At 36.5% G+C, this 10,726-nt stretch overlaps 1 non-coding gene across 1 annotated transcript; it reads left to right on the top strand.

Annotated features, from left to right (window-relative positions):
- The first annotated feature begins 821 nt into the window (after positions 1-821).
- On the top strand, positions 822-4,195 carry LOC101309121. Its single transcript, XR_184083.1, has 5 exons — positions 822-972; positions 1,089-1,154; positions 1,259-1,613; positions 3,223-3,328; positions 4,048-4,195. It is a non-coding gene; the product is annotated as an uncharacterized LOC101309121 (transcript).
- Positions 4,196-10,726: the final 6,531 nt, after the last annotated feature.

Here is a 10,726-nt window from a genome sequence, read left to right as displayed (position 1 = left end):
AAACCATTTGATTTTGCAGACAAATTTTTTTGTTAATAAGACAACATTTATGTGTTGGCTGATACTAGAATAATGTAATTTCTGACTTTGGAGGTAAACGAAACCCTAGCCTTAATTTTAACTTAGGTGGATTCCCTCCAATTTTTTTTTGTTAATTGGACAACATTTATGTGTTGTCTTATAGTTAGTTTTTAGTTTCTGAAATACCTTTGGAGGAATACCCTCAACAATTGAGTTTTCCCCCCAACATTTGATTTTTCTAACTTTAATCTGGGTTGTTGGATAGTAGAGTTTCAATCTCAGCCTTCCATTTTCTTTTAAGAAGGAAGAGATTTTTGACTCCAGTCAAAGAACCCAATTCGAGCGCTGACCGAGTCTCTCTCTCGTCCCTCATCTCCCTCTGCCGCCGCTTTTCTCCGGCGCAGCACCGCCGTCTCCGACCACGCCAGACGGTGAGACTACTGTCAAAACGATCTCCTCCTTCTTCTCTTCAAAACCAGTGATCTAATTCCTCACTCAAACCCGAATCCTTGGAGATTGAAATCGATGAAGACCACTGTGTTCATCGGATTCCGACGGACACCGGCAGCGACTGCGACTCCGGTGAGTGTATTCTTGGTCCTATTCATCTTCTCTTTCCTTTTGTGTTCTTGGATGTCTGATTTGAGACCTAACCCTTGACCCCCTTTTCTCTGCATATCGTTTTTCGGCGAAACCCACTGCTCCGGTCGTAGATTCGGCCAACGCCGGTGAGAATCTTCTGTACCTCTCCCTCCTTTTCATTTCGATGTCTTACCTACCTGAATGAAGCCCTAACTCAGGAATCCCTTGTCCTCTATTTTCCGGGTTCATGTCGGGGTCTTCCGGCAACGATGTTCTTCGGGCTTCCGGCAAGCTCAACAAGCTGAGGAGAGTCCAGTTTCGAGTTGGAGAATGTTAGATGGAGATTGAGTCGTTTTGGGCAGACTGGAGGTGAGGGTTGTATTCATAGTCCAGTGATTTTGGTTTATTTACTTTCCTTCTTCCATTGCTACGATAAATCTTAGAGCTTGTGGGTTGCCATTGAGTTTTTCAGTTTCTATTGATAGGGATTTGAATTTATCAGTTTCTAGTGAGTCGGCCAGTCCCTCTGTGTTCTTGAGCCTATTCAGCAGGTTGCCCTCGCTGTTTTTAGTTTCTTTTTTTTTTTTTTTTTTTTTTTTTTTTCTGCTTTCAACTCTCACTAATATCTGTGTCTTTGTCTCTCTTTGAATTAAAGGAGGAAATGGGGAGGTGTTTTCAGGTGGTATTTCTATTTGGGTAGTTTTCCTGATTTCAAACTTAATGATGTGTGGAGTAGTGAGTGGGATTGGTGCAAACTGGGGTACACAGGCAAGCCACCCTCTACCCCCAGATAGTGTGGTGAGCCTACTGAGGCAAAATGGGATTCAAAAGGTTAAGCTCTTTAATGCAGATTATGACACACTGACAACTTTGGGTAAGTCTGGGATTGAGGTCATGGTGGGCATTCCTAATGATATGCTGGCATCTCTAGCCTCCAGCGTTAAGGCAGCTGAGAAGTGGGTTTACTAAAATGTCTCAGCACACATCTCCTCCAATAATGTCAAGATCAGGTAACCTTTTTCATGTTGTTATTACTGGACTTGCTATTGGAATTATTGGTAGTCGTAGAAATGGTGGTAATTAAAATTGCATCTGTGCTGTTTAAGAGCCCTATATTCTCAATACTCCAAGCACTCGTCTACCAACCCGGCTTTGAAACCATTGATTGTTGTTAGCAAGCAAAGATTGTGTTTAAGTTCATATATGAGATCTATAATGAAGTATGTGATGCTTGTGATTTCCAGACTGTAGCATTCATAGGTTTCGGCTAATAGCAATGCTTTTGTTGGAAGGTTTTCTTTGCTACATTTGATTAGGCTTATGAGCCCCTCATTGGTCCTCTAGTCTGCATGTATAATTCATCCCAACTGGAAAAGTGTACGCATAGTAAGATATTCAGCTTCCTCGATCCTCCAAAGTCTTGGTTAAATTCTTAGGAAGTCCGTTGGTGTAAACTGAAACTACCTTCCCTTTGTTTAACCGTGCCATCACCATTGCTAAAATAAAATAGCAAGGTTTAGTCATCTATTTCAATTAAGTTTGGTTTGATTTGTCATGAGCCAAATCCATGCTGCAATTAGTGCTTCTCCAAAGGGGCCAGGGGGGTTTTCAAATGAAGAGTTTCTTGGTGAAAACTGATCAGTAATGCTCAACAGTCAACTTCTCAAAGAATGATTTGCTAAAAAATTCGTGAAGAATTAAGAAACCAAGATTGGTTTATCATTTACCTAGAGAATAAACAAGAATGAGTATTGCAATCAAAGAGGAGAACTCCTTTTTTCTTGAATTTTAGGGATGCTTGGTTGTATGAAATCTGGGTTCAGTTGAATTTCTATTCTCTATGGTTTGGTAAATTTGGTTCGAATTCACTGAAACTGGTCAACTTAGCATCCTTTTTAGTCTTTAAAATCATGAACAAATTGTACAGATTTCTTGGGCTTTTTCAATAGTATAAAATCGATATAGTACATGCATAATTTCATTGAGAGTAAGGAAGTTATGGTATTGTGAAGTTTTTGTGATTTGTTAGTTAACTACAACAATGACTCAGTTGGATGAAATCTGTTCGTTAAGCTCTTCAATTGGTACAAAACCCACACAACATTATAGAGTGGTTCATTCCCTTTCCATAGGACTAAGACTCATCTAATTTGGTTAAGTTTTGAGTCATGTGGAGTACTCGGAAGTAGGAAAGCTGTATCAGTATTTCTATACAAAAATTTGATTAATATGAGTTCAATTGAGTTGATAAAGACATTGCATAGATGACTATATGCTACTGCCATATAATGTTTTTCTTTGTGATATCTGGTACATTTTTACTAGAAAGTCTTCTACATGAAGAACGCTATAAGTTGGGGGGAATTAGTATAGCAGAACTACATCGGCTCGTCTACACTCAATAAGTCCCGATGTTGTAATTGAAGTCCATTCTTCAGTCTTATAAACTTCTAGCACATACAACTTTTTGTGGTTGCTGTTAGTAGAAACCCATCAATATTTCTTTTCAAGTGCTATCTTTTTCGTTTGATCTGGAGCTCTTTGTTTTCTTTGGTTATTAGTTAAATTCATAAGGCACAGACCAAATAAGTTGACAGATAAAGTTTGTCATGTTTGTAGATTGCTCCAATCTATTTGTTCTCGTACACGAAGCAGGGAATGATTGAGTTTGTTAGAGATTTTGCTGTCTAAGCTGCCTACTGAACATAATGAAACACTGCTTAAGGTAATAATTTGGTGATTAAAGTGCATTATTGTTACTTACCCATTACTCTTCTTGGAACATAGTACTTGAAGCTACTTTTATCATGAATTTGCTGAAAAAGATTATCAATTATCAACATTCAAAGTCTTCAATAAGGTAGTTTATATGTTTATGTGAACATGATAAAAGTACAGCACCAAATTTTCTTTTCATCTCAAACAAGTATAACTAAGCATGTTCTTTATGTGTCTAGAAGGCTTGTGAATGATGAAATTATGTCTACTTGAATGTGTATCCAATGAATCTATGCATTTTCTTCTCTGAGTAGACCTTCCGTTTTAGGCTTTCATATCATCAGTTGTTAGGCATCTTAGAGGGAAAGCATGAACATGAACCAATAATCTTCTGGGTCTTTTCTTATATAAGTTAAACATGCCTAAAACCATTGCTTAAAGAGAAGATTGAGAAAACATAGATTATTAAGAAAAATAAATTTTAGATTTCAATCATGTGAGTACACTGTAAGATAGGAACCCAAGTTTACTAATAAGACTTCATGTAGTGTGGCTTATTCCTTGGCTAATATTTACTATTGGGTATTGCTTGAGTTTTGAATTTAATTTTAGATATTTTATCATTTCACACTTTTACATTAAAGATCCACATACTAGTATTGCTCATGTCTCTTTCTGCTGCAACTTTGAGAACATAATTGATTTTAGAATACCTCTTATGTGTAGGAAAACAAGGCAAGCAGCTGCAGTAGCACTTTAAGTTGTTTTCTTTTGGGTTCTTTGTACTTGTTTTGTGTTAAGTGCATATTACATTTTTGCTGCATTGTTATTTTCGTTTTGTATTGTAACTTGGATACTCAATTTGATGAGTAGAACTAAGGGTAGATATCTTAATGAAACCAGTAATATATTGTCTCCAATGTGTTGTGAAAACAAAGAGATTTGATTTCTGAATTTAATCAAATGGAGAGTTTAAATCAAAAGAATGCATCACTTATATGTAGCTCAAGCTCATTCATACGATAGACAAATGTCGCCTGAAAATGTCAAAAGCCTAAAAGATATCACGTAGTGAAAGCTATTGTCTCTAATGTGTTGTGAAAACAAAGAGATTTGATTTCTGAATTTAATCAAATGGAGAGTTTAAATCAAAAGAATGCATCACTTATATGTAGCTCAAGCTCATTCATACGATAGACAAATGTCGCCTGAAAATGTCGAAAGCCTAAAAGATATCACGTAGTGAAAGCTTAAAGCATATCAGACGACAGATATCTATTGTTTTAAAGAGACCAAATGAAAAAAAAAACAAATATACGTTGCCTGAAGATCATTCACCGAATGCATATGTGTCGTCGTACTACGTCTAGATCAAAAACAACATCAATAGTATGTCGTGTGGGTTCATCCAGCGCCACATATATGTGGCGTGGAAATGTTTAAATTTTAATTCACCAACTATATGTCGTCTGTAACATTTTCACATGATGTTTAAATGTCGTCTTTAAACAAATTAACTTACACCTATATGTTGTTGTAAGGTGTATTTATCTCTCACTCGCAGTTATAAGGCCACATAAAGAGCTGTGTCGCCTCACGGCAAAAAAAAAAATCGCCTTCTAGCATGTCGTTGTTTAAACTATCAGGCGACATATATACCGTATCGTCTTATCTCAATTCAAATGACACAAAATGAAAAAGTCTTCTGTCGCCTGAGGTTTTTATAGGCGACACAACATTTGTGTCGTCGGAGAACCTCATCAACGACATGCTAGAAGGCGGCACTTACGATTTTTATCAGGCGACACAACATTAGTGTCGCCTGATGCAGGAAATGGCATAGTGGTTTACCCCATGAACTTTTCAATTTCTGTCTGCCGTGCCCAAATTCTCATATTTCGTTTGAATTGACCGTTAATTCTAGATATGAGCCCCACAGTTAAGGTTAAAATTATCAGTTGTTAACGTCTGATTTGGACAGAAGATAGGACATTGGTCACGGTTGAGGAAAATTCAAAAGTTTAAGGGGTAAACTGATGAAATTGAAAGTATATGGATTAACATGAAGTTACTCTTAAACCTTATGAGGGTAAACTGAATTTAATTCATGAAAGAAGTAATGAATTCAACAATTGATGGCTGAGGTAAATATTTTCAATAAAACACACTTAATGCAATGTGAAAGCATTCCACCAATTGTAGGCACATAAGAACATATGTTGCACTTATTTATCTAAATTGCTTACATAACTTTAACATATTATTAATTTAAGACAAAACACTTACAAGAACATAATAACGAACTATATAACTCATACTAATAAAAAGAAGTAACTAACACATAAATTAGGGCTAATAATATGATATAAAATGTGCTCATCACCCCCTACGCTATTTAACCAACTATCGTCTTGTCTAAGACGTTGAAGACTCTAACACACATCAATAATGAGAAACAGGTCACTTTTGGCTAAGGCAAAAGCCTACACACCATCTGCAAGCTTCTGTAGCTCTGCATATGCCAAAACTGCGAAAACCATATAATTGACTTTTCTGGACAGTCACTTCATACGAGCTTTGTGATCAGCTCCAAATGAACTAGAACGTGAGTTTTATATGGTTGGAAAGTTGTATGAGTCTATGTCAGGACCCACCCCGGATTTCACCTTAAAATCCGAAATAAACCTTACGGGGACCACCTCCAAAGGAGATGCTACTGAAAATTCGGCATAATCTCCTTTGAAAATGGACAACCCTTCCTAAAAACCTCTGCACACACTTCTAAAATCGTGTACCTTATACTCCTGGAGCCTTCATGCCCCTAAAGTTCACAACACCTCCTAAACCAATGGTTTCAACTAATTAACAACAAAGATTATCAGAGCAATTTAATACATCTAATAAAACAAGAACTATAGTCATGCGGAAACAAAGAAAAGGACTATGCCATAACTCCACGTACACCTGACCTCAACTAAGCTAACTTGCAAACTGGGCATTTAAGATGTTAGCGTGAGTAGACAAAAATAAAATTAAAAGAATCAAATAATTAAATAAACCTTTATGCTTTCCCATTTTAATCTCTTTAGAAAAATCAAGAAGCATCCAACAATTTGGCTTCTAATGCTAGAGTGATTTTTACCAAGAGAGAAGCTAATTGTGTTGCTCATTCTCTAGCTTAGTTAGCTTTGTTTTCTTGTATGAGCACAGGTTTCACCATTGTTATTCCTCCGCATGTGGAGGAAATTATATCTTTTGATTGTAATGATTCTTGATCAATGAAAGAAATTTCATTCCCCTCAAAAAAAAAAAAAAAAAAAAAAAAAAACAAAAAAAACGAAAGCATAGACAAACAATTAGTAATGCTATTATCTCAAAAAAAAAAAAAAAGAGGGCCAAGTAAGGAAATACGCGACTAGCTCTGTAAGTCTCCAATACTATACGATATTGAGCCTCTCAGACTCTAATATATAAGTATGCATTCACACCATAATGACGGCGGGCTATTCGCTACACCATTATGGCAGAAAATCACGTATAGCTAGCTAGCATTTATATACATATATATGACTCCACCGTATATGGGATTTTCGGTAACTTTTCAAATAGCGAAGTTAACAATTAAAATAAACACATTAACTTCTGAAAATAACTTCGTGGAAATAACTCACGAAAGTAAATCAATTCCATAAATTAAGATTCAATAAAATAAAATCAATCATTTAATATAGAATCATTGCATGCATTTAATTTAAAACAAACATCCACTCACAGATTTAGGCTTAAGCCCGACAAAACCCAAAACGCCCATCAAGCGATGTCTCCTCGTATCCTGAATCGAATTGGTTCAATTCCTTCTAGGGGATTGCTACACACGAAGAGCACTACCAAACGAGACAAGAATCTCCGATGATGGTGGCCAGAGGAGGGAGTTCCGGTGAGGAGTAGTTGGGCTTCTGGAGGGGATTTCTCTCACATGACTGAGTTGTAGACTCAATCACCGACCTAGAAATGTGGAAGAGGCGACGACGAATCGAAAGAGACCGGCGCAGCGGTCTGTGTCGGTCGGACTATGGCGATCGAAGGCGAAGGTCGCTGAGAAGGGAGAGAGAGAGAAGCTCGGAGGAGAGGAGAGAGAAAAGAGTAAGGATTTTCTTATTTCTTCCCCTTTCTACTTTAGAAAAGTTTCCCTTTTTATGCCCAGACCGAAAATAGTAACTTTAGTGTTTACACCATAACTTTTACATATCAACTCTGACTAAAATGTATAGCATGTCTACGGTTTCGTTTTAACATCCTCTATTATTCAAATATCAAATCTCATGTTGTTTCCAAACATGATATTTGGGACACCGACTCATACAAACTTTGGCAAAATTGTTTAGGTCACCCTGGAAGAGATATGATGATCTGAATTTTGCAAAATCATGGACATCCCTTTTTCCACTCAAAACGAAAACATTTGAGAAATAACATCACCATAAGGCATGGTGGTGACGCCACGGTGGTAAGTGGCGGCGCTAAGGGGAATTTGACGTCTTTTGGACTCAGCTCCAAGGAAACCGGAGATCGAGATGTGCCTACTCAATTGAGACGCACCTACCTTCCCCTTAATACCTCATTGACTCTTTCAGATGCTCATCGTTCGTGTTGTAAAGCTTGTTCTCTAGATAAATTAGAAGCGAGACGCGCCTACACTAATGGCACACAAGAGAACATTATATTCTTGCAACAAATCCAAAAGGAATTATGTAGACAACTTAGCAAGGTACCAAATTGCACTGCCACAGTGCTTAATGATTGGTACTCTGTGACAATAAGTTTTTATGTTGGATATGAACCTCCAACTATAGTCTGCATTAGTGAAAACCTTAACAGGCGATCTCTTTTACTGCTTTATTTGCGGATTGTCACTTTGATGAGACAATATTCTCGTCGTTAAGGGGAGATATGAACACAAGTGTTCAAGTGGAATGATGTGAATTGTCGTGATTTGTCCCCACTAAGTCCCAAATCTCTCGCACAAAACAAGGTACGTAAATACATAAGGCATGTCCAGTAACATTTTTGAAAACGATTTTCAAAAATGATTTTAAAAAATAAAAATATGAAAATGAGATTGTATTTTCTACTTTGGAAATGTATTCGGTAATTTATTGTGAAAAATGTTTTTTATTTTTTCTAAACTAAGAAAATGATAAAGTGAAAACGTCAAATTGATGTTTTTAGTTTTTCTTTGTAAAAGTTGAAAATATTTTCATTTCTCATTTTCAACGTTTTCAGAAATGTGTCACCCAACACATTTTCATCTCATGTTTATTTTTAAAAATGAAAATACAAGAATGAAAACATTACCGAACGCCACCTTAAAGTGATGATATCACATGTTGCAAATATGTCTGCAACGATTGGTGTCCTATCAAGAGGATATGGCACGACTAAAATGAGTTAGTTTTGGTGCCATCACCATGGATGGTGATATGGTGACGCCAATGTGCCAACATGGTGTCACAGGCCATGTGGCTCCCTGGCTCACCGAAGGAAAGTTGGAGGCCCTTAGGTTTGATAACTTCTCGCACTAGGAAGAACACGAACTTGGCACAGCATGATCTATGATCCATAAATTAGTGATACTCAATTCCGTCTCATGAAATCTGAATTGTGATCTCTAGAAGTATTACACTAGTGTACATGAGGACGTGGAATAATGAGTCTATTGAACCACACTTCGTAGATAAATCGACGTAGTAGATTGGCCCAAGTATGAAAAGTTGACATCTCATTCCTAGTTTAAACTTGACCTCTCATTCGCTATGAAAAGTTGTAAAGCTATGTGCCCACGCAGACGCCAATGGAATGGCTATGGACTTCCTTTCAATAGTTAAAAGGTATGAAAGGATTGGGCTATTCAATCCTTACATAGAAAACGACATGATAGAATAGACGCTATCCATGCCATCATTAGCTACGATGAAAAAAGATGCATCAAAAATGAAATCAGAAAATCTGTATTTTCTAGACACCCAACTTCGACGAAGCTTTGTGAATAGCTCACAACAAACTAGTAAGTGTGTAAAATATGGTTGGAAAGGTACGGATGTCTACTTTTCGTTTACGGATTCTCCATATCAATTTCCTAGAGAAAGTTACGGCTGTTTTAGTACCCAACGGCCATGCTGAGCGGAAATATAATTTTGAGCGCGAACTTATGTTTTGAGTTCTTAAGCAGCGTTCTCCTCAGGATCAAAGTGTAAAAGATCAGTATTGAGGACATTACGGCATAATTTAGTTTATCATTGTCCAATGTCACATTTGAAAACATGTTAAAGAGCATTGATATAATAAGTTATCGAAACTTCCATGATTAAATTAAGAATCAAGAATAGTCCTATGATTGATGTAAGAATCAGGTGGTGATGCAGACTTCAAGGGTAGTCTAGTACATACATGTTAATATCAAATGTGAAGGGTGCGGTTGTGCTCTTTTATCGTTAGACCAAGATTTTTTGTACCACCGGGTTTTTACTTGGTAAGGTTTTTAATGAGGCAAAATCGCATGCACCGCTTGTCTCATGCATAAATCATTGCTCAAACAAGAAGTTGTTCATGAATGTGTTTGGTTAAGGTTAATCATTACTCATGGCACACATGTTTAAGTCTTTGTCTAATCTACTTTTAAGAAACATGTGAAAAGCATTGAAATGCTACGTTTATCAAGTCTCTCTGATTATGGTTTTCATCTGGGGGAGCATCATATGATTCAAGATCTCAAAGTAGTAGTTGGTGCGTTGTACTATTTTTGTTCTTCGATCAAGGTTTAGTTTTTTCTCACAAGATTTTTGTTACTTGACAAGGTTTTTGACGAGGCAACACCGTATGCACCATTCGGTATGTAGACACACGACACAAGGGGAAGTGTTCTAAAACATTCAGTTTGTGTGTGCTTTGGTTCGATCAAGGTTTAGTTTTTTCTCACAAGATTTTTGTTACTTGACAAGGTTTTTGATGAGGCAACACCGTATGCACCATTCGGTATGTAAACACACGACACAAGGGGAAGTGTTCTAAAACATTCAGTTTGTGTGTGCTTTGGTCTAATGCTAGTCAAAGAAGGAATTCTGATTTCGTATAGTCATATGTACGTTACCAAGTTAGAATAGGATTATGTTTTTTTCTACATACCTAGAAGGTATCTTGTAATTTCTTATATAAAGAGTCTATATCAATGAATAAGAAGATGATTCTCCGATCTATTTTACTATCTCTCTTTATTCTACAGTTTACTCTATAACAACATATACATTATATATACATTCTATATATATATATATATATATATATGTTTGGTCCAAAATTATATAATTATATACATCGTATGTATATATAATGTACATGTTATATATAT

The sequence above is a fragment of the Fragaria vesca genome, linkage group LG2 (genome assembly GCF_000184155.1).
Source record: "Fragaria vesca subsp. vesca linkage group LG2, FraVesHawaii_1.0, whole genome shotgun sequence".
NCBI lineage: Eukaryota > Viridiplantae > Streptophyta > Magnoliopsida > Rosales > Rosaceae > Fragaria > Fragaria vesca.
The sequence above is the reverse complement of the archived record's forward strand: the minus strand, read 5'-3'. Positions and strand labels throughout refer to the sequence as shown.